Source organism: Pseudophryne corroboree, chromosome 11 (assembly GCF_028390025.1).
Source record: "Pseudophryne corroboree isolate aPseCor3 chromosome 11, aPseCor3.hap2, whole genome shotgun sequence".
Taxonomy (NCBI): Eukaryota; Metazoa; Chordata; class Amphibia; order Anura; family Myobatrachidae; genus Pseudophryne; species Pseudophryne corroboree.
The window spans coordinates 288,923,902-288,948,314 of NC_086454.1; the positions used below are offsets into that span (position 1 = coordinate 288,923,902).

The 24,413-nt window shown below is 46.4% G+C and overlaps 1 protein-coding gene across 1 annotated transcript in view; it reads left to right on the plus strand.

Annotated features, from left to right (window-relative positions):
- Positions 1-1,317: 1,317 nt before the first annotated feature.
- LOC134969465 (carboxymethylenebutenolidase homolog) overlaps positions 1,318-24,413 on the plus strand; it is a 93,929-nt gene continuing 70,833 nt past the window's right edge. Inside the window, exon 1 of the mRNA XM_063945431.1 lies at positions 1,318-1,470. The gene's annotated coding sequence lies outside the window, so the exon portion shown is untranslated. The remainder of the gene's footprint in view (positions 1,471-24,413) is intronic.

A 24,413-nucleotide genomic window follows, 5' to 3' on the forward strand; every position in this document is an offset into this window, starting at 1 on the left:
GTGCATCCCCTCCCATAAGGAACTGCTTTAGGACATCCCCAATGTCATACCCTCTGAAGCCCAGTGTACCCCGCAGCAGAAAACAAGATTTATGGTAAGAACTTACCGTTGTTAAATCTCTTTCTGCGAGGTACAGTGGGCTCCACAGGGTGCCCACCCTGACGCACTTAGCTTCTTTAGGTTGGTATGACATTAGCCGCTGACACTTTCTCCTGTTGTGAGAATGTGGTGTATGTGGCTACTAACAGTTGTTGTCTCTTTTGCCTGCTACTGCATTGGACTGGTTAACAAAAACTGAGCTCCTGTGCACGGAGGCGGGGTTATAGAGGAGGCGGCGCTAGGCATTCTGGGAAGAAGGTCAAAGCTTTGAGCCTGTTGGTGCCTCGGATCAAGATCCTACTCTACACCCCAATGTCATTCCCTGTGGAGCCCAGTGTACCTCGCAGAAAGAGATTTAACAACAGTAAGTTCTTACCATATATCTCGTTTTCCCACTAATCTATGTGGTTGTTTGTGTTTTTTTATTTATGTAATGCATATGTCTTGCAACAACAGTAGTAGTCAAGTGTTAAAATCTACTTGAAAGTTAACCCCAATAGACAGCTTTCTTTGCTTTTTGTCCTTTTAGTTATGTTATGCATGTGTCTTATAACAGTAGTAGTCAAGTGTTTACTGGATTTTATAGTGAAACCCTATTCGTTGTTTTATTTTTAGAACCTTGGAAATTGTAGCATAGTTCAGTGGTTCCCAAAGTTTCTTGAATCATGGTGCCCTAGAGTATCAGCATTTGTTTCACGGCACCCCTAGGATAAAAGTTTATTATTGATATATCTGGAGAAAAAAATATAAGTAGGGGTATAGAGGGGCTTGCCCACCTTTCCGGGGGGCCGGGAGGGCCACCCGATTTTCAGGAGCCACCCGGCCATTCTGGGAGGGTAGGCAAAGGTTCCAATATTTTAAGCATTATGATATTTCATTGAAAAGGAACTTTACTACCACAACAATTCTATTAGTTCTGCTGTCCATAGGACTATCAGCATGCTTGCGTGAGAGGCTTGATTCATTCTGATGTGTAGATAATGGAGTCCATACAAATCTAATTCATGAAAGTTAATCATTATAGAGTATTGCAATATGTATACATTTCTGTTGAGACAAGAGACAGCTAATTTTACCACATGGTTGAGAGTTGCGGTTCCGAAGAGCACGTTTTTCCTGTTCATGTGTGTGGATAGAAAAGTGTAAAGTCATTCTGACAAGAAAAATTACTTTTGTGCTTGTATTATGTGAAGTAGAGAGAGGGTGATAAGCTAATCGGGAATATACAAGAAAAGCTTTCACCAGAATGAATACAATCAGCATGACTGCCTCAGTGGGTGATTCACACTGAAATATAAAGTGCTTGCAACTGTGTGGTACAGAATACAGATTTTTCTTAGAAGAACCACATCTGAAGGGCGAGCTGAGCAGGTAACATTTACCCTTTGGGACAGATTTTGAGTTGCGTTTCTGGGCTACATATGCAAAATCATCCAGTATTTATCCTGCATGCATGCATGTAAAAAATAAAAATAAAAATGTACTGTATCTGCACCCCTTTGCATTGCAACATGGCTTGCTCCAGGTGCAAAGACACTTGTTTTTTTCCCGCTGCTCCCAAATTAGAATCAGCTTCTTTAGTTCTGAATTGAATTCAAATCAACTTTTATTCAGGAGTGAATTACAATTTTGAAATTGTATTTTTGAGGTATATAATAGTACATCCATATTTACAAATGAAAGCCTCAGGGAAATGCACTTATTTGACAGTGAAGTGCTAAAACTGTATGTTGCCAATTATTATTATTTTTTTTAAACACAAATAGTTGCTACTGTAACTTACAATTCAGCAAACCTGCAAAACACTAAGGGGGTATCCAATTATCCACAATAGTGCCGCAGTCATGAAAAACTGGTGTTTTTGTGTGTTTTTATCACCCTATCCAATTAGGTCCCGTGACAAACACCCGTTTTTCGTGCAAAAAATACATAGGTTTCATGAAAAGCCATTTATTGCGGGTCTAGTGAGTTCTTATAGGGATTATGCTGCATAATCCCCGATAAATGCCGGCATCAGGGGGAGGAGCGCGCCAAACTGGGGCTAATTGTATAGCCCCGGCGAACTAATTAGCCATGGTAAATTACCGTGGCTAATTGAATACCCCCATAAACTAGAACTCCTTGTATTACTAAACACCAACAAAAACATATCTTGCTTAATTAGAATTCCTGGCATGCTAATACTACATTTTAGCCATGCAGCTCTTTATTTTAAATGAATTAGTAAATCATTCAGATATTGTTTAACAATATAAATTTGTGTTTGGCATACCATTACTTGTTTTATTTTCATATTGTAGCTTTGTACTAATATATTTTGTATGCTTTCTGTACGCTTATAACTACTTTAATAAACATTTAAATAGCATAAACTACAATTTACAACTCAAAACAAGTGGGACTCCAGTAGTGACTTTAATAATATTTCAATATTATCTTCTGAATATGAACACCAGTAATCATTTTGTGCCAGGCATGTGAATTTTAAGTGAAACCTCTTTGCCTTTTGTAGCAGAAAATTAAATTAGTTTGGAAGACATAGGGGGTCATTCCGAGTTGTTCGCTCGTTGCCGATTTTCGCTATACTGCGATTAATCGCTTACTGCGCATGCGCAAGGTTCGCAGAGCGCATGCGCTTAGTTATTTTACACAAAAGTTAGGTATTTTACTCACGGCATAACGAGGATTTTTCATCGTTCTGGTGATCGTAGTGTGATTGACAGGAAGTGGGTGTTTCTGGGCGGAAACTGGCCATTTTCTGGGAGTGTGCGAAAAAACGCTGGCGTTTCTGGGAAAAACGCGGGAGTGTCTGAAGAAACAGGGGAGTGGCTGGCGGAACGCTGGGCGTGTTTGTGACGTCAATCCAGGAACGAAACTGACTGAACTGATCGCAATGTAGGAGTAAGTCTGGAGCTACTCAGAAACTTTTAAGAAATTTCTATTCGCAATTCTGCTAATCTTTCGTTCGCTATTCTACTATGCTAGGATACACTCCCAGAGGGCGGCGGCTTAGCGTGTGCAATGCTGCTAAAAGCAGCTAGCGAGCGAACAACTCGGAATGATAGCCATAATTAAAAGTATTATTAAAGATCCTACTGTGACAAAATAAGATGACACCAGGCTGACTACAAATGAGCCCTGATACGAATGACAAGTTGATCTGATCATTATTTACAAATAAAGTGACCTGGCTCTGATTGGTAGCACTGAGCTTCCTGAGTGTATTACATTGGGTTGTTGACATAAAACCTTTGTACATACAGTAGCATGTGGCCCTGGCTGTAACGCTTGTACAGCAGTGATTAAAGTGGTCCTAGAGCATAGCCAGATTAAAGGGGGGACGCAGGGCATACTGTACCCCGGGCCCCCATCTGTTAGGGGGCCCCCTGGCCAGAGCACAGTGATATCACTTGCTCTCCTTCTTGTGCACTAGCAGAACCAGGCAGTCCGAGACACAGGAGTATCAGGTTTCATGAGCTACCGACGGAGCTTCCTGACCAGAGGAGAGTTAGAAGGGGAGAGACCTAGAAGTGACAAAGGGATTTCAGCTTCTCCTCCTCCTCCCCGCCTGGGTCCTTTTGTAACCTGTTATGTAATTAGTACATTTGGGTCTAGAGAGACACACAGAGTCCTCCTGATTCCTGTCCCAGTGTGTAAGTAGTACAGAGGCTGCTGCTATTCTATGTGTATTTTAAGGTTGTTTAAGCTGTCTTTGTTCCACTACAAGAAAACTTTATAAAACCGTTGTTTCTCAATTAGGTGGAGCTATATGCACACAGCGCTAAAATGTCTAGTTACAGCACTGTTGCTAGGTATCCATTTCCCTGGCCCTGAGCAGGTCACCCTCACCAGATCCATCCAAATAATCACCCCCCTCTCCACATCCTAAATTTAGGACACATCCACATCCTAAACCTGAACGGATCACATCTGTATGTGTATTTCTACCCCGTTATGTCATACTGTACTTTGTATCCCTGAGTGCCGCTGAGTATTGTATATGTATTTTTATATATATATATATATATATATATATATATATATATACATATACACACATACTCCTGTGTGGCCAGCAATCCCTTTTTTAAATAATATATCAATATCTGTACAATATATATATATATATATATATATATATATATATATATAGTCAGGCAGAGACTCGGCACTCCCACAAACAGTAGCAAAACTTGGTCCGGTGCCCTCATAACTGCATAGCAGCAGTAAATAGAGTCCTCAATAGCGGCACACAGGACACGATCACAGAGACATTGGATGGATGTCAACGTTTCAAACCTTTAATGGTTTTTCGTCAGGATACATATTAAAACAAACACAAGTGACTTACCTATATACCCGCCACCATACACGTGTGGGACCCGCTCACCGGCGCCAGATGCAGCTTCCGGGGTCGGGCGCCCGCCTATGACGTCATCGCACCTCTGTGCGCTTGTTGTCATGGCAATACATACACCACTGTGACAATATACTGAAATAAAGCATTAGCGTACACATAAGCAAACTGAGAGATAGATCACTTAATCCAAAGACACAAATTTATTCAGAGCTACTAGATGGATTCATCATTAGTTAGTGTAACGGCTGGGCCAACTAAATCAACCTATATTTTAATCATGAGATAAATATAATATATACTATATACATTTATCCTATATTTGACAGGTCAAATTATTTAATCATTCATGTATACCGATCATAAATTAGAGAACTAGATTCGATCAAAGCTATATTTGCATGATAAATCAGTTGTAACAATCCAATACTACAAGTACATCAATAGTGAGGAAGATTCAATTAATTAAAGCAAGACAGCGGGAGCATCTCGTTTAAACCCCTTGGTGCTATTACATCTAGTTTGTTAATCCAAAAGGATTCTTTCCTAAGGAGTAATTTACCACGGTCACCCCCTCTACGTAGCGGAGGGACATGATTAATCATGCGCTAAGCATTGCCTGACTAGTTTGAAATACCGCATGATTGATCATGTCCCTCCTCTACGTAGAGGGGGTGACCGTGGTAAATTACTCCTTAGGAAAGAATCCTTTTGGATTAACAAACTAGATGTAATAGCACCAAGGGGTTTAAACGAGATGCTCCCGCTGTCTTGCTTTAACTAATTGAATCTTCCTCACTATTGATGTACTTGTAGTATTGGATTGTTACAACTGATTTATCATGCAAATATAGCTTTGATCAAATCTAGTTCTCTAATTTATGATCGGTATACATGAATGATTAAATAATTTGACCTGTCAAATATAGGATAAATGTATATAGTATATATTATATTTATCTCATGATTAAAATATAGGTTGATTTAGTTGGTCCAGCCGTTACACTAACTAATGATGAATCCATCTAGTAGCTCTGTATAAATTTGTGTCTTTGGATTAAGTGATCTATCTCTCAGTTTGCTTATGTGTACGCTTAAGCTTTATTTCAGTATATTGTCACAGTGGTGTATGTATTGCCATGACAACAAGCGCACGGAGGTGCAATGACGTCATAGGCGGGCGCCCGACCCCGGAAGCTGCATCTGGCGCCGGTGAGCGGGTCCCACACATGTATGGTGGCGGGTATATAGGTAAGTCACTTGTGTTTGTTTTAATATGTATCCTGACGAAAAACCATTAAAGGTTTGAAACGTTGACATCCATCCAATGTCTCTGTGATCGTGTCCTGTGTGCCGCTATTGAGGACTCTATATATATATATATATATAAAATACGGGAGCATGCAAAGAATCCCTAATTTGGGGGTGAGGGGGTGGACTTGGATGGGATGAGGGGGGCCCAAAGCATTTTGTTGCACCTGGGCCCACCGCTCGCTAGTTCCGCCAGTAGTACAGGGTCACAGAAAGGCTAGTAACAGTCTCATCCAAACCATTCAATGGCACAGAGCCGTAACTACGTGTGTGCCAGGTGTGCCTGGCACACAGCGCAGTCGCCCTGAGGTCGCAACGGCCAGCATTCTATGTTAGGGGCTTGTAATGAGTCAAATTGACTCATTACAAGCCGCCTGTGCTGTGTGCGCCGCGCTGGAGGAGAAGAGGAGAGGAGCAGCTCCAGAGGCATGGGAGGGGGACTGGAGCCGGCCGCATTGGCTGGCGCTGCTGTGAATGCTGGAATGCGCTTCCCTCATTCCAGCATTCACAGAGGCGGCGGCCAGCCAATGCGGAAGAAGAGGGACAGCTGCAGCAGCGCCACCACCAAATACACTGTGCTACGGCTCCCGAGTCCCCCTCCCTCCTCCTCCTTCTCCCCTGCCCGGGATCTGCCAGCACCGAGGAGCCTGATTGCCTGAGCCAGCGGGGAGAGATGGTAAGTATCTATCTGTCTGTGTGTGTGTCTGTCTGTCTATCTATCTATCTATCTATCTATCTATCTATCTACCTATTCTGTCTGCTGTACTGTGTAAAAAAAGGACGCTGTCTGCCAAAATGTGTAAAAAGGAATACGCTGTCTGTCGTACTGTGTAAAAAGGGGAAGCTGTCTGCCGTAATGTGTAAAAAGGGGGACGCTGTCTGCCGTAATGTGTAAAAAGGGGGGAGCTGTCTGCCGTAATATGTAAAAAGGGGACGCTGTCTGCCGTAATGTGTAAAAAGGGGGACGCTGTCTGCCGTAATGTGTAAAAAGGGGACGCTGTCTGCCGTAATGTGTAAAAAGGGGACGCTGTCTGCCGTAATGTGTAAAAAGGGGGACGCTGTCTGCCGTAATGTGTAAAAAGGGGACGCTGTCTGCCGTAATGTGTAAAAAGGGGACTCAGTCTGCCGTAATGTGTAAAATGGGGACGCTGTCTGCCGTAATGTGTAAAAAGGGGACGCTGTCTGCCGTAATGTGTAAAAAGGGGACGATGTCTGCCGCAATGTGTAAAAAGGGGACGATGTCTGCCGTAATGTGTAAAAAGGGGATGATGTCTGCCGTAATGTGTAAAAAGGGGATGATGTCTGCCGTAATGTGTGATAAAAAGGGGACGCTGTCTGCCGTAATGTGTGATAAAAAGGGGACGCTGTCAGCCGTAATGTGTAAAAAGGGGACGCTGTCTGCCGTAATGTGTGATAAAAAGGGGACGCTGTCTGCCGTAATGTGTGATAAAAAGGGGATGCTGTCTGCCGTAATGTGTAAAAAGGGGACGCTGTCTGCCGTAATGTGTAAAAAGGGGGACGCTGTCTGCCGTAATGTGTAAAAGGGGACGCTGTCTGCCGTAATGTGTAAAAGGGGACGCTGTCTGCCGTAATGTGTAAAAAGGGGACGCTGTCTGCCGTAATGTGTAAAAAGGGGTACGCTGTCTGCCGTACTGTGTAAAAAGAGGATGCTGTCTGCCGTAATGTGTAAAAAGGGGGACGCTGTCTGCTGTAATGTGTAAAAAGGTAGACACTGTCTGCCGTAATGTGTAAAAATGGGACGCTGTCTGCCGTAATGTGTAAAAAGGGGACGCTGTCTGCCATACTGTGTAAATAGGGGGACACTGTCTGCCGTAATGTGTAAAAAGCGGGACTGGCTGCCGTAATGTGTAAAAAGGGGGACTGGCTGCCATAATGGGTAAAAGGGGCTCTATCTGGTGTTGTGGCGCTACTGTGCAGCGCAATTTGAATAATGGAGACTACTGTGCACCGTAGTATGAATTGGTATTATTTTGTGGCCACACCCCTTCCCCATGAAGCCACGCCCCTATATTTCCTGCGAGCGCCTACAGCGCGCACACTCCCTATTTTACATAGGGGGGGGGCGCCAATGCCATTTCTTGCACACAGCGCTAAAATGCCTAGTTATGGCATAACCATCGATAGCTATTATGTGTGCATACGCTAATACAGTCTGCTGTGAACACCCCTAGTTAAAAATAATAACAACCTTCAATGAAGCAGGCTGTGCCTTGGAAATGATTAACAAGCAATTGTTTATTTTTACTAAAAGATTGAGGATAAAGGACCTAATTTGGGGCCTAATTCTGAGTTGATCGCAGCAGCAAATTTGTTAGCAGTTGGGCAAAACCATGGGGGTGATTCCGAGTTGTTCGCTATTCTTTTCGGTCGCACAACATATTTGCAAAATTGCGAGTACGTTGCACAATAGCAAATATCCGCCCCCAAAGTATTTTTGCTATTTCGTACGCAGTAGTACACAAAGTAGGCGTATGCCAAAAGACATCGCACTAATGCGAACCCATCGCATTACCACAAACCTCATCGTAAAAATCAAAAGTTATCGTAGATTTACACATTCTTCTTAAAATTGCACACGCTTTTGTTACAAAACGCACAGCAATGTTTTTTTTTATTAAAGTTAAATTACACCTTTCAGTTCAAACTCAACAAGCCTTCCTCAATTACGTTTCCAATTAGTGTAATGACTGATAATGGTCATGACCAATTAAGTCTTCAAAGAATACCTGCAGAACACTTTGTAGGCATAATTGGCATCAACATTTTTTTGCTTTGATTTTAAAGAAATAGATGTAAATGTGCCTGGGCTAATGCTATATTTTTTTTTTTTTGGTGTAGAGGTGTAGTGTGTGAATAAATGTGTTTACATGTTTTTCAAATCAATAAGCTCCTAACTGTCATAAATTATTTTGTTTTGGTGTAATTTAAAAAACTAATGTTAAGTAAGATGTGTGAACTGTTTTACGTCACCAATTTCTGCACGCCAATCTGCTGTTCTTTTATAGCATTAATAAACACAACACCCGCTTAACTTGAACAACACATTTTTTATTTTTTGTAATTTTTGTTTTTTTAAAGAAAAATAATCGTTTTGTTATCAAACAAATTTATTTATTTTTAGAATTTTTTTTCTAATTGGTCCAAGTCATCCAGCACGGCCCGCAAATTTGACCTGATCCTGGCAACAATTCCTGGCAAAGTTGTGGGATCTCCAACTGCAACATCTGAAATGAAGAGGCAAAATAAACATTACAAACCTACTCACATTACCTATTATACAAGCAAGGCACAAAGCACACTTTAATGGCAAAGGGACTACATCATGGATGTTTGAATGTTAAAACAGTACCATACCAACACACAAGCATGCTCAGCAATGTTTGTTATTGTTAATTTACAAAATTAGAAAGTGTACCACACCATGATGTACATTTACTAAGATGGGACGTTGCCCATAGCAACCAATCAGATTACACGTATCTTCTAGAAGGTGCTAGATAAATGAGAAGTTGAATCTGATTGGTTGCTATGGGCAACATCCCATCTGGAATAAAACTCCCATCTTAGTAAATGTAACCCCATGCTGGGATTAATTCACATCTGGAGTGAAGCAGACTTGTATTTTTAGGTGTTTGCCCTGCATCATCACACTGCATATCAACATCTTCAGAAGGACAACATATCCTAGCATGCCCACACTCCCTGAAAGCCTGCCTTACTACATAAGGTCAAACAGGTTTAAAAAAAATCAAATAATCATTTTGTGAGTGTAACTTTCACAACACAAATCATTGTGTCGTTAGCCTGGCTAACAAAGTGAAGCATGCGAGTTGAATGAGCAAATATTAGGAATACCCAGGCACAAGTGTAAAAGACCAACAACATACTAAACTCCACTCAGGTCTAACTGTTTCACTGACAACCTAGCACATATAAACCCTGTTGTCCTGGCAACCCTGTCGACCTAATGAGTGTCGACCTAGAGTGGACAGCCTAAACATTGCACACATAGACACTGTACATCTAATGATACTCACATAAATGTACAAGCAACATCTATACCATGAAGAAGAACACAAACATTTTTCCTTGGGCCAAGATTGGCCACAGTACAACACTGCATGTATTGTAATTGTAAGTGTAAGTAGGTAACCAATACATTTTGAATGTTGAAAAACTTACTCTCATCTGCCACATGCGGACTCCCCGGAATCTCCGCTGGGGCTTCTGCTGCCCATTCACTTGGTGGGGAAGGCGGCTGGATGGGGGAAGGAGGCTGGATGGGGGAAGGAGGCTGGATTGGGGAAGGAGGAGGGATTGGGGAAGGAGGAGGGATTGGGGAGCTGTTTTCAGAGGGTGGGTCTGATTGAGAGGGGGAGGGGGGCGGAGAGGGTGTTTGTGCAACAGAGGGGGAGGGGGCCAGAGAGGGGGACTGGGAAAGAGAGGGGAATGTGGCCGGAGTTGTTGTTTGGCCTTCAGAGGGGGAGGGGGACAGAGATGGGTATTGGTAAAGAGAGGGGGTGGGGGGCTGAGAAGGGGACTGGGAAGGAGAGAGGGATTGGGTGACAGAAGGGGAGGGGGCCTGAGAAGGGGACTGGGAAGGAGAGGGGGATTGGGCGACAGAAGGGGAGGGGGGCTGAGAAGGGGACTGGGAAGGAGAGGGGGATTGGGTGACAGAAGGGGAGGGGGGCTGAGAAGGGGACTGGGAAGAAGAGGGGGATTGGGCGACAGAAGGGGAGGGGGGCTGAGAAGGGGATTGGTCGGGGCTCCCAGCAGCAGCAGCAGCTTGCCGTTGTGCTCGCCCTAGAATGACATATGTAATATTTAGGTTGTAGCATGAAAAATGTTAACAACAGCATTTTTCTATTACACTGTTCTGTCCCATGTTAAGACACAGGGGTAACATTAATAGGTTTTTTTTTAATTTTAAAACTGGTGATGTTGCCCATAGCAACCAATCAGATTATACGTAACATTTATTAAGCTGCTTCTAGAATATAATAGATTGTATCTGATTGGTTGCTATAGGCAACATCACCAGTTCGAAAAACATCCCACCTTATTAAATTTACCCCACTGAGCAAGTTATTGGGTTCAGTTGACAGCCTGTGTAGCAACTCTGAACAACAACATGCACTTTTTCAGAAGCACCTTGCTACACAGTCAGTACTGCTTGCCCTAACCACACACACTGTGTCATGTTTATTCTATAATAGTTCATTGTCAGTGTGCAAATTTTCACACTATCACTTAGTGAAAATAGGCAAAGTTTATGCTAATAATCTCAGTGTTATTTAATGTAATATGAAACTTATTGCACCTACGTATATCACGGATTTGTTGGCGGAGTTCCGCCAACAGGTCCGGCGTGCACCTGCGGAGGTCGCTCCAGCGCCTCTCCAACTGGATGATGGTCCTCCTGCTCCGGGCGTGGGTTCGCAATAAGCGGCGGACCTCCGCGTAGGCCTCGCGCTTTACCCTATTTGGGATAAAGGGCCCTGCGCGGCCTACGCGGCGGTCCATTACCGCTACCAAGACGCGCAGCTCGCGGCGGGTAAAAGCTGCTGCGCGCATGATGGCAATGGCGGTTTCCATATATGGGCTTATATTTATAGTGTGTGGTGGCATGTGATTGGTTGAAATTGTATGGTGTCATCTGTAATAAACTTTATTGATATGTGTACATTAATGTGGTGCAGGACAGTTTGTACAGTTCGCATGGGCGGAGATTCGCACCCGCGGACACACACACACACACACACACACACACACACACACACACACACACACACACACATCATTAAGATATGGCTGCAATTCATAAACATATAAGTCTACATATGTAGATATATATATATATATTTAAAACAACACACACACATTTTTAAATCCCTATTTTTGAACTTAGAAAAAACACAACTAAGTGTAACAGTCTGTTTACTCACCACATTTTGCTGGAACAATCAGCTACACAAAGTCACAAATTTGTGGATTTTTAGGATCAGATGGTGTGGCATTTTTATGGTAAACATATGCACAAGCCAAACAGAAAAACAAAAAACAATTATTGTTGTTTAAATTCAAAACTACAAAAGTAATTTAAAAAAACATTGTATACAACAATCTTACACAACATACATGATAATGAGAACATTACAGATAAAATCTGTACTGAAACAATATAAAATACTCGCAAAACTCACTGAGAAATGTGCTCACTCAGAAACGTCCACCTTGCTTCAGTAATTTTCTGCATACACCCACACACACACAGGCTGCATGCAGGGTGTTTATATAGCCAGTGCTACAATTACTGGACCAATTTGCATAATATACACACGCGCGGATTTCCGCACCGGAAACACACGCAGCTATAAATAGCTAGACACTCGTGCATACACACATGCACCAGCAACATGGCTACTCGTGAGCAGATGGCAGCAGAGATGGACGAGGTGCAGCAGCAGATGGCTGCTTTAACACATCGAAGCCTAGCACTGCGGTGGCAGATGCTTGACTTTGCCAATGCTGAGTTAGAAATAGCAGGACCCAGTACTATACAAACTCCATCTTCTGATACCCAGGAGTTAGGAGTGAATCCCCTGCCAGACATAGATAGTGGGGAAACTGAGGGTGATTCCGGACTAGCAGCTCAAACACAAACTACACAAGCAGCTAGTGAAGAGGAAGATGGTGAGGAAGGACAGGACGATAGCTCACAGGCTACAGCCAAAAAAAAGAAAAGACAGCCCGCCTTCACTAAGAGGGAGTTACGGGTTTTGGTCACACAGGCCATGGCAAAAATACATCGAGGACCCAAAAACATGGGTGCTGCAACCAAAGAGAGAATTTGGAGGGACATCACTGATTCTGTTAATGAAGTCGGCTCAATAGTCCGCACCTCGCAGGAAGTTCGAAGACGGTAAGTGTATATTGCCAGTCCATTTTCTGTGCCAAGTATTCTTAAAAAGTTAGTTAGATGTGATGTTGCCTATAGCAACCAAATGCATATCATGTGTACTATATATTAAAGCAGGTATTCATAATTTTTCTCTACCTTGCCCTTATTTTTCCCCACATATGTAGTTGGGCCGACTTCAAATCCCGCCTGAAGGGCAAGAAGTCTGCGGAGTGGAATGCTTTGAGGGCAACAGGGGGAGGTCCAGCTGCCACTGTGGAATACACAGATCTTGAGGAGATGGCGATGAACTGTGTGAGCTACGAGGAGGGGTTTGGGGTGTCTCATATGGACACAGACCTGCCTGAAATACTCCATGCACATGACTTGATAGGTAAGTTTACACACATATTCCTAAAGAAATATTTTTTTTGTTCCAAAAGTCTCATATTGTTTTTTCTACTCTTTTTCCACTCTCTTCACATTCTTCTATTTGCTTTGAACATAACACAGCACAGGTGGGTGAGCAGGTAGAGTCACAGGAGGGTTATGTGGCTGAGGCTGAGGTGGGGGGACCTAGTGTCTGTGCCAGTATGGGACCACACATTCCATCTGTCCAGATACCAACTGGTCCCCCCACCCAACCCTCTGCTATCCCGGAAATCCTGTCTGAAATAGCCAGGTATGGTGAGAGCCTGAATGCTTTTCAGGACAGGATGCTCCGGGAGGTAAGCCAGATACCTGTCCGGCTCACTGAGCACAGAAACAGTGTGGAGCAAGGTGTAGCTCAACTCTGCCAAGGTCTGGCAGAGATCAGGCAGGGCCAAGATCAACTCGCCTCCTCCTTCCAACAACTTGCCAATTCGATTCGGCAAGGGCTCCAGGACATCGCTGTCTCCCTTGCCCACAGTGGCAGAGAGCCAGCCACATCGGCTCCCTCCCCTCCCCCTGCCCAGGAAGAACATCCCACTGGGCAGGGCCCTCGAAGGTCGCTCCGCAGACCGAGCCATGAAGAACAACATCAGGCGGGGAAAAAAAAGAGAAAGTGATATCTCTCCAGATGGGCAGCACCCATGTTTAACATGTTGCCTTGATGTATTTTTTTATTTTGGCTTGTGTGGCCAGAATGTACAACTCCCTCAAAGTGAAAGGTTTTCTTTAAATTGTAGCCTGTGAGTTATTTGGGCCTACACCTGAGCCATCTTCTTCTTCCTAGCGTGCTGTGTATGTTTGTGTTTGTGTGTTGGTTCCGGAATCTACCTCAGTTCCCCTAAAAGTTTAGTCTGTCTGGGGGTTCACTTAGTTAATTTAAAACATCAGATTTTGTCAGAAGATGGGGTTACCATAGTACTGGGTTCTGCTATGTGCATTTTGCCACTGCCATCTGCTTCCTGCTATGTCCATCTCTGTATGTGATGCTCATTTGTAGCCATGTTGTGTTGGTGATTTTGTATTTTTTTTTAAGTAAATAAAAAATTACATTACAATTGTTTGTGTGTTTTATTAAAGGTTATGCACTCAGGAAAACTGTGCCCTGTAAACTTGAACATGGCATATTGACATTTGTGGAACAAGGGAACAATCAGAATATTGAGACAAACATTGCATATTCTAATTTAAAATCTGTATGCCTTGCACAACACTTAATTGGCCATATAAAAAAACAAAAACAATTAGGAACTTCGGTTACTAGGGCCAACATGCCATAGTATTAGATATGGACACATATTCCGACAAAAAAAACAACAACATATTAAATAACATTAAATGTAGGCTGCATTATGTTGCTCATGTTATTTGGTATGTACAAAGGAATATGTCTATGTCGAGAAGATTTAGCTGATGTAGTTTATAAGTTGGTTTAGTCACATTTGATAGTATTAAACAAATAATTTAAACATGCATTTAACATCAAAGTATTTATATTTGTCCCAAAAATACAGTGCATTATTTGTGAGTGTCAGATTTGTTTGTGGTAACAATACAAATGTTAAGTGGCAATATAATTGCTGTTTGCAGTATTTTGTAAGAGCAGTGTTTGACGAGTAATTGCTCAACAGGTGAATTCAGTTGCTAATTAATTGCTAATTAGAGCAGACACACACTTGTAACAGTACTTCGCAAGTGCTGAGTAGCTGCAGACTTACTCTTCGGCTGCGTCAAGAATCAAGATAGCGAACATTTGTTATGTACTTTTACCATAAGATACGCATTTTTGCAAAAAACACGCCCACTGCTGGTTGCATACTCCCACACTAGCCGCCCACTTTCACGACCATTTCGTTGGATTGCGAAGCCGTGCCTCTGCCACGCCTCCGTCACTCCCTGTTTTCGTTTATGCATTACGAGCAGATTTCCGTTTAGTAATTTTTTCACAAGCATCGTATCGTTCGCTTTGCGCATGCGTATTTGCCACTCGATATTCGGTAGCCTCCCGGCCATTCCAGGAGAGTAGGCAAGTATGATTATGAACCCTGCAAGATTGTGACTTGGCTTTGACATAAAAAAAATTGCTGCTTTAAATCGTACTCAGGGCCGTTTCTAGCCAATTTGGCTCTCAGTGTGAGATTTAAAAATCCTCCCCCCATTCATATAAACAAAATGCGCCCCCCCATAAATATAAAGAGTAAAAGCATGCGCGCGCGCTCCCGGCAAGGGTGTGTGGCCTTCTTAAAATGGGCGTGGCTTTGTTAAGATGGGCGTGGCCTCATCTGATCTCATCACGGCCACCACAGGATAAAAAAAAAGTCCTCATTTTACACATTACAGCAGGCACGCGACCCCATTTTACACAGCACGGCAGGCAAGTGTCCCCATTTTACACAGCACGGTAGGCAAGTGTCCCCATTTTACACATTGCGGCAGGAAAGTGTCCCCATTTTACACATTGCGGCAGGCACGTGCCTCCATTTTACACAGTACAACAGGAAAGTGTCCCCATTTTACACATTGCGGCAGGCACGTGCCCCCATTTTACACATTGCGGCAGGAAAGTGTCCCCATTTTACACATTGCGGCAGGCACGTACCCCCATTTTACACATTGTGGCAGGAAAGTGTCCCCATTTTATACATTGCGGCAGGCACGTGCCCCCATTTTACACATTCCGGCAGACTGCGTCCCCATTTTACACATTCCGGCAGGCAAGTTTCCCCATTTTACACATTCCGGCAGGCAAGTGTCCCCATTTTACACATTCCGGCAGACAGGTGTCCCTATTTTACACATTAAGGCAGGCAAGAGTCCCCATTTTACACATTCCGGCAGACTGCGTCCCCATTTTACACATTCCGGCAGGCAAGTGTCCCTATTTTACACATTAAGGAAGGCAAGAGTCCCAATTTTACACATTCCGGCAGACTGCGTCCCCATTTTACACATTCCGGCAGGCAAGTTCCCTATTTTACACATTAAGGCAGGCACGTGCCCCCATTTTACACATTCCGGCAGGTGGGGGGGAGAGGGGGGGGGAGAGAGAGAGAGGGAGAGGGGCTGACTTACATTTGAAGCGGTTCTTCCCGCTCTTCAGCCGCCTCTCCCTCGTCTGCGCGGCGCCGCCGCTGGCCGGCTTGGCTCCCCCTTCTCCCGAGTGCCCAGCTCGGGGGGCGGGGTTTTGCGGAATGACGCAATTGCGTTGTGACGACACGACGCAATTGCGTCATTCCGCGAAACCCCGCCCTCCGAGCTGGGCACTCGGGAGGAGAGGGGAGGGTCCGCAAGAGTCCTCAAGAAGTGCCGCGGCGGGCGCCCCGTGCGGTTGCACGGCTTGCCCGCCGCAAGAAACGGCACTGATCATACTTGTCTACTGCTGAAAAAGCATTTCATGGAGATTGTGAATGCAACACCTATGAGCGCGTTGTTAAAGTGGCCGTGTACTGCATTGTTGTACAGTAACATCTACTTCTTGATGAAAAGACACTGATACATTTCAGGGTTTGTTCATGTATTGTGTTCTACTCAGAGGTGGATTTAGACCTCATGGGGCCCTAAGCGAAATACCGATTTGGGGTCCCCCTACCTCAAACAATCCATAGCACTATATTTTTGTTCTGACTTATGCCCTCTTACATTACAGATGGAGTTCCATCTGTGCCTGGGCCTATCACCGTGTCTGGGGCGCGCACGTGTCCGTGACACACACGCGCCCCATTCACTAGAATGAGAGTGTCTGTGTGCACTCCCGGCGGGGCTAAGCGGTGACCAATCAGACAGAGAGTGCCCCATAGAGGTACTGTGTGCGCGCGCCTTCGGCGAGCGCACCAAAAAATGGGTGTGGCCAATTAAAATGGGACATGATACACAGACATATGCCCCCAATAGTGCAGTGCCAGATCCACAATTGCCCCCACAGTGCCAGATCCACAATTGCCCCCACAGTGCCAGGTATACAAATGCCCCCACAGTGCCAGGTATACAAATGCCCCCACAGTGCCAGATCCACAAATGCCCCCACAGTGCCAGATCCACAAATGCCCCCACAGTGCCAGGTATACAAATGCCCCCACAGTGCCAAATTCACAAATGCCCCTACAGTGCTAAATTCACAAATGCCCCCACATTGCCAGATCCACAATTGCCCCCACATTGTCAGATCCACAATTGCCCCCACAGTGCCAGGTATACAAATGCCCCACAGTGCCAGGTATACAAATGCCCCCACAGTGCCAGATCCACAAATGCCCCCACAGTGCCAGATCCACAAATGCCCCCACAGTGCCAGATCCACAAATGCCCCCACAGTGACAGGTATACAAATGCCCCCACAGTGCCAAATTCACAAATGCCCCTACAGTGCCAAATTCACAAATGCCCCCACATTGCCAGATCCACAATTGCCCCCACATTGTCAGATCCACAATTGCCCCCACAGTGTCAGGTAATACCTGACACCGTGGGGGCAATTGTGGATCTGACACTGTGGGGGCAATTGTATACCTGACAGGTATACAAATGCCCACACAGTTCCAGGTATACAAATGCCCCCACAGTGCCAGGTAAACAATTGCCCCCACAGTGCCTGGTATATAAATGCCCTACAGTGCCAGCCAATTGCCCCCACAGTGCCAGGTATACAATTGCCCCCACAGCAGCCAGTGCTGCAGCTGCTTACCGCTGCTGCTCCTCCGGGCTCTGGCTGTGAGGGATGGGTGAGGTGACGGTGTCAGGAGAGGAGAGCGTGCCAGCCGCAGCGCGGCTATGTCTGGACTCTGTCGGCGTGTAGCGGACTTCAAAACTTCAAAACAGCCGCCGGTTCGTGAGCCAATCAGAGCTTGCGGACCGGCAGCGGCGGCTCCTGATTGGCTGCCGGTCCGCGAGCTCTGATTGGCTCACGGACCGGCGGCTGGCCTGGTTTGAAGTCCGCTACACGCCGCCAGAGTCCAGACATAGCCACGCTGCGGCTGGCACGCTCTCCTCTGTCTCCTAACAGCTGAGACACGCTGCCGCTAGACTGAGCGGCAGCATGTCTCAGTGACACAAGCGGGGGCCCCGCTTCGGGCCCCTTGGCACCTGCGGGGCCCTAGGCAACCGCTTAGGTTGCCTAGCGGCAAATCCGCCTCTGGTTCTACTCACATGTGGTTCCACATAAGTGGCCACGAGAAGCCTTATTTGAAAATGCATATATCCATAGGGATCAATGGAGCAGATGTATTAACCTGGAGAAGCGATAAAGAAGTGATGAACGCAAGGTGATAACTGCACCAGCCAATCAGTACGAATTTGAAAAATGACAGGAGCTGACTGGCTGGTGTGTTATCACCTTGCACTTATCACCGCTTTATCTCTTCTTTAACCCTTCTCCAGGCTTAATACATCTGCCCCACTGTGCTTTATAACTAGACTTACCATACCATCCCTTTAAGCTGGGAAGCTCATGGGTTATACATGTTCTTCTGTGGCTGGTTAAACCAGGTAAAATGCATGAATGAAGTCAGCTTGCCGCAAAACCGGTGTAACATACCTCCCAACTGTCACGATTTTGGCGGGACAGTCCCGTTTTTCACGGTATGTCCCACCCGCGGGTCGCAGTGTGCGGGTGGGAGGCAGTTGGGAGATCCCCCTCTGTCACTCGCTGCTCTGATCATGTTTAGCTGGCACAGCTGGGGAGCATATCATGTAGTGTTCCCGCTAGGCGTCTGTGGCTAGGCAATGTGTCTCACTGCTCTACCTGGCGCAATGTGTCTCAGTGCTCTGCCTGGCGCAATGTGTCTCAGTGCTCTGCCTGGCGCAATGTGTCTCAGTGCTCTTCCTGGCACAATGTGTCTCAGTGCTCTGCCTGGCGCAATGTGTCTCAGTGCTCTTCCTGGCACAATGTGTCTCAGTGCTCTGCCTGGCGCAATGTGTCTCAGTGCTCTTCCTGGCGCAATGTGTCTCAGTGCTCTGCCTGGCGCAATGTGTCTCAGTGCTCTTCCTGGCGCAATGTGTCTCAGTGCTCTACCTGGCGCAATGTGTCTCAGTGCTCTACCTGGCGCAATGTGTCTCAGTGCTCTGCCTGGCGCAATGTGTCTCAGTGCTCTTCCTGGCGCAATGTGTCTCAGTGCTCTGCCTGGCGCAATGTGTCTCAGTGCTCTTCCTGGCGCAATGTGTCTCAGTGTGTCTCTTATTTTTTAATATATAAAATTTGCACTGAACAGTGCCAGTTACCCCAAAAATTTACTATACCATTAAAACATGAACAGTACTCAGTCAATTATACATCCTGTTCTACTGCATATATTCCTCCAAATACACATGTGTATATCAATTCTATAAATGGTAACTACTAAGAGAGGTGGATCAATTATCTGAAGTCAACAGTGCACTGTTAGAAGAAAACCACAAACAATATTAGCGCCTAGAGACATATTTGTAGAGTTACAATCTTCCTGGCGCAATGTGTCTCAGTGCTCTTCCTGGCAGAATGTGTCTCAGTGCTCTTCCTGGCGCAATGTGTCTCAGTGCTCTTCCTGGCGCAATGTGTCTCAGTGCTCTTCCTGGCGCAATGTGTCTCAGTGATCTTCCTGGCGCAATGTGTCTCAGTGATCTTCCTGGCACAATGTATCTCAGTGCTCTTCCTGGCGCAATGTGTCTCAGTGCTCTTCCTGGCGCAATGTGTCTCAGTGCTCTTCCTGGCGCAATGTGTCTCAGTGCTCTTCCTGGCGCAATGTGTCTCAGTGCTCTTCCTGGCGCAATGTGTCTCAGTGCTCTTCCTGGCGCAATGTGTCTCAGTGCTCTTCCTGGCGCAATGTGTCTCAGTGCTCTTCCTGGCGCAATGTGTCTCAGTGCTCTTCCTGGCGCAATGTGTCTCAGTGCTCTGCCTGGCGCAATGTGTCTCAGTGCTCTTCCTGACGCAATGTGTCTAACGTGCTCTGCCTGGCGCAATGTGTCTCAGTGCTCTGCCTGGCGCAATGTGTCTCAGTGCTCTTCCTGGCGCAATGTGTCTCAGTGCTCTTCCTGGCGCAATGTGTCTCAGTGCTCTGCCTGGCGCAATGTGTCTCAGTGCTCTGCCTGGCACAATGTGTCTCAGTGCTCTTCCTGACGCAATGTGTCTAACGTGCTCTTCCTGGCGCAATGTGTCTCAGTGCTCTTCCTGACGCAATGTGTCTCAGCGCTCTTCCTGGCGCAATGTGTCTCAGTGCTCTTCCTGGCACAATGTGTCTCAGTGCTCTGCCTGGCGCAATGTGTCTCAGTGCTCTGCCTGGCGCAATGTGTCTCAGTGCTCTTCCTGATGCAATGTGTCGAACGTGCTCTGCCTGGCGCAATGTGTCTCAGTGCTCTTCCTGACGCAATGTGTCTAACGTGCTCTGCCTGGCGCAAAGTGTATAGGAGGTTCTACCTGGTGCAATGTGTATTAGCTGCACTACTGTGTGGTGTAATGCGAATTGGCACTATTATATGGCCATGCACCTTCCCCACGAAGCAACGCCTCTACATTTTTGCGGCTCGCACTGTCCATGCTTTGGCATGTGGGTAGGTGAGCACCAAGCATTACAGTATCTACATCATTTTGCCCTCCTAACTTAAAAATGTGCCCTCCATGTGACCAGCACCCTGTCCTAAAAAGTGAACACTATCATGTGTAGCTGGCACTGCTGCGGGGCATGTCATGTGTAGCTGGCACTGCTGCGGGGCATGTCATGTGTAGCTGGCACTGCTGTGGGGCATATCATATCTATCTGGCACTGCACATTATGTGTATCTGGCACTATACTGGAGACATTATGTGTATCTAACACTATACTGGAGACATTATGTGTATCTAACACTATACTGGAGACATTATGTGTATCTGACACTATACTGGAGACATTATGTGTATCTGACACTATACTGGAGACATTATGTGTATCTAACACTATACTGGAGACATTGGGGGCAATTCTGAGTTGATCGCAGTAGGAACTTTGTTAGCAGTTGGGTTATTTTGTTTCTGTGCAGGGTAAATACTGGCTGCTTTATTTTTACACTGCAATTTAGATTGCAGATTGAACACACCACACCCAAATCTAATTCTCTCTGCACATGTTATATCTGCCTCCCCTGCAGTGCACATGGTTTTGCCCAACTGCTAACAAAGTTCCTGCTGCGATCAACTCAGAATTACCCCCATTGTGTGTAAGGAACACTACTGTGGCTGTTATGTGTAAGGCTGCTAATTGTGTGCGTAGAGGGCGTGTGAAAATATATTTATAGTCAGATAATATAAAGTTACGAGGCCACACCCACTTTTCCAGGCGCCCACGCCCACTTTTCCTGGGGCGCGCGCATAGGGGTTGGGGGAGGGGGGGCGCTTTTAAATTTTCTCGCTCAGGGTGCTAGTAGGCCTGAAGCCGGCCCTGACTGTCCCATGATGGGATCCGGTCTTTAGGTCGACAGTAAGTAGGTCGACACTGTCTAGGTCGACCACTATTGGTCAACAGTAAGTAGGTCGCCATGGTTTCTAGGTCAACAGGGACTCTAGATCGACATGTTCTAGATCGACATGACCAAAGGTCAACATGGGTTTTTCACATTTTTTAAACTTTTTCATACTTTGCAAAATGGGGGCGTGACATCACGGGGTGAACGTGGCTTAGTGGGAGGGGGCATGACCTTGTGGCCTGAACTCCCGTTTTTGCCATTCCTGGGGTTTGGGAGATACGAGCTGCGCCCGGGGGGTGCTATGACTGCAGTGCCGGCTCCTACAAGGTGACACGAACTAGGTGCTGCACGTAATGTTAAAGTGCTGGAGACAGCATTTTGGTTCACAGTAGCGTCTAGTTTCCCTTCATGGAGAGAACCTTTCCCATAAACCCCCGTTCCATGCAGGGCCGGATTAACAATGGGGCGGATAGAGCTGCAGCTCCAGGCCCCCCATTGAAAATAGGCCCACAGAGTCTCTGCAGTGCAGCCAGGCAGTGTTGACAGGAGAAAATACTTTTCTCCTGTCATCACTGATCACTCAGCAACAGGAAATGCATCCCTCTCGGCCAAATCTCCCCCTATCACCTCCGAACTGCCCGCACCCTGCATCTGTGCAGTCAGTCCCCTCCCCTGGGTTGCCTAGCAAACTTGCCTGAACTGAAGGCAGCTCAGAGTCAGACCCCGCAATGTGATAAGCTCCTCCCAGAACGGCGATAAGCCCTGCATCCTGGGTAGCCTGCAGCTGTGCTTTCTCACATTGCCTGAAGCTCCGCCCTCGTGCTATCTAAAAGCTTTGTCCCTGGCTGCTCCACTCCTTCCACATTGAGGCTGGAGCCACCCCTCCCTTCCCCTGGGAAGCCCGTAGCCCCACCCATAGGCCTGATTAGCCCCGCCCCCTGGAAGTTAGCAATGTGTCCCCTCGAGTCATCAGAAGTGCTGCCCATGCAGCTGCTGACAGTCCTGGTCCTTCTCTATTGCTGCAAACAGTGTTGTGAACTTGATGAAGTATTCTGCAGCTGTTGTCTGTCACTGGCTACAGAGAGAGGTACCTAATTGCAATATTTAGTAGTGGGCACTTTAGAGGCACGGTTAGAGGCAGAGGCATACAAGGGCAGGGCAAGCAGGGCCCATGACAGACTGGGAAGAGGGATGGGGGCACCACCAGCCAGAGCAGTGTATATATGACGGAGTGGGATTCTGCAGAGTGTTTGTTTACATAATGTATGTACTCTGCCACCCAGTGCTTACGAGCATCCGGGGTTGCCTGTGGGGTATGGATAGATGCCACTGGACCAATAGGAGTAGGGACTTCCATAAGGAGGCAGGATGTAACCCCCTCTCGGCCAATAGAAGCCAGGTGGGGCAGAACTCAAGTAGTGGAACATCGGAAACAGCGTATTGGGTGGGCACTCAGACGCCAGGGAAGTTGCATACTAGTGTCTGCATAGTGGACGTGGGCTGGTGCCAGAGTGGGGCTTAATGGGTAGTGGCGTGACATAAGCGCCAAACTTGCACAGTACAGTGGTGTGGGAAGGTAGTGCAGTAGTTGCGCATTAACGTAGTGCAGTAATGTGGTGTGGGAAGGTAGTGCAGTATGGTGGTGTGGGAAGGTATCGCAGTAATGTGGTGTGGGAAGGTAGTGCAGTACAGCGGTGTGGGAAGGTAGCGCAGTAATGTGGTGTGGAAAGGAAGTGCAGTACAGTGGTGTGGGAAGGAAGCGCAGTAATGTGGTGTGGGAAGGTAGTGCAGTACGGTGGTGTGGGAAGGTGCGCTACCTTCCCACACCACATTATTGCACTACCTTCCAAAACTACCATACTGCGCTCCCTTCCCACACTACATTACTGCGCTACCTTCCCGCACCCCATTACTGCGCTACCTTCACACCACATTACTGCGTGGTGTGGGAAGGTAGCGCAGTAATTGTGCAGTACTGTAGCGCAGCAATGTGGTGTGGGAAGGTAGAGCAGTACGGTGGTGTGGGAAGGTAGTGCAGTAATGTCGTGCGGGAAGTTAGCGCGATAATGTGATGTGGGAAGGTAGCGCAGTAATGTGGTGTGGGAAGGCAGCGCAGTATGGTAGTGTTGGAAGGTAGTGCAGTAATGTGGTGTGGTTAGGTAGTGCAGTAATGTGGTGTGGGAAGGTAGAGCAGTACGGTGGTGTGGGAAGGTAGCGCAGTAAGATGGTGAAGGAAAGTAGTGCAGTGTGGGAAGGTAACGCAGTAATGTGATGTGGGAAGGTGACGCAGTACGGTGGTATGGGAAGGTTAGCGCAGTAATGTGGTGTTGGAAGGTTGCACAGAGCGGTGATGTTGGAAGGTTGCACAGAACAGTAGTGTGGGAAGGAAGCGCAGTGCTGTGGTGTGTGAAGGTTGCGCAGTACGGTAGTGTGGGAAGGTAGCACAGTGCGGTGGTGTGGGAAGGTAGTGCAGTAATGTGGTGCGGGAAGGTTGCGCAGTAAAGTGGTGTGGGAAGGTAGTGCAGTAATGTGGTGTGGGAAGGTAACGCAGTAATGTGGTGCGGGAAGGTAGCGCAGTAATGTAGTGTGGGAAGGGAGCGCAGTATGGTAGTTTTGGAAGGTAGTGCAGTAATGTGGTGTGGGAAGGTTGAGCAGTACGGTGGTGAGGGAAGGTAGCGCAGTAATGGTGGCAAGGTAGCGCAGTAATGTGGTGTCAGAAGGTAGAGCAGTACAGTGGTGTGGCAAGGTAGCACAGTCATGTGGTGTGGGAAGGTAGTGCAGTAATGTGGTGTGGGAAGGTAGTAGAGTAGTACGGTGGTGTAGGAAGATAGCGCAGTATGGTGGTGTGGTAAGGTTGCGCAGTAATCTGGTGTGGGGAGGTACCGTAAT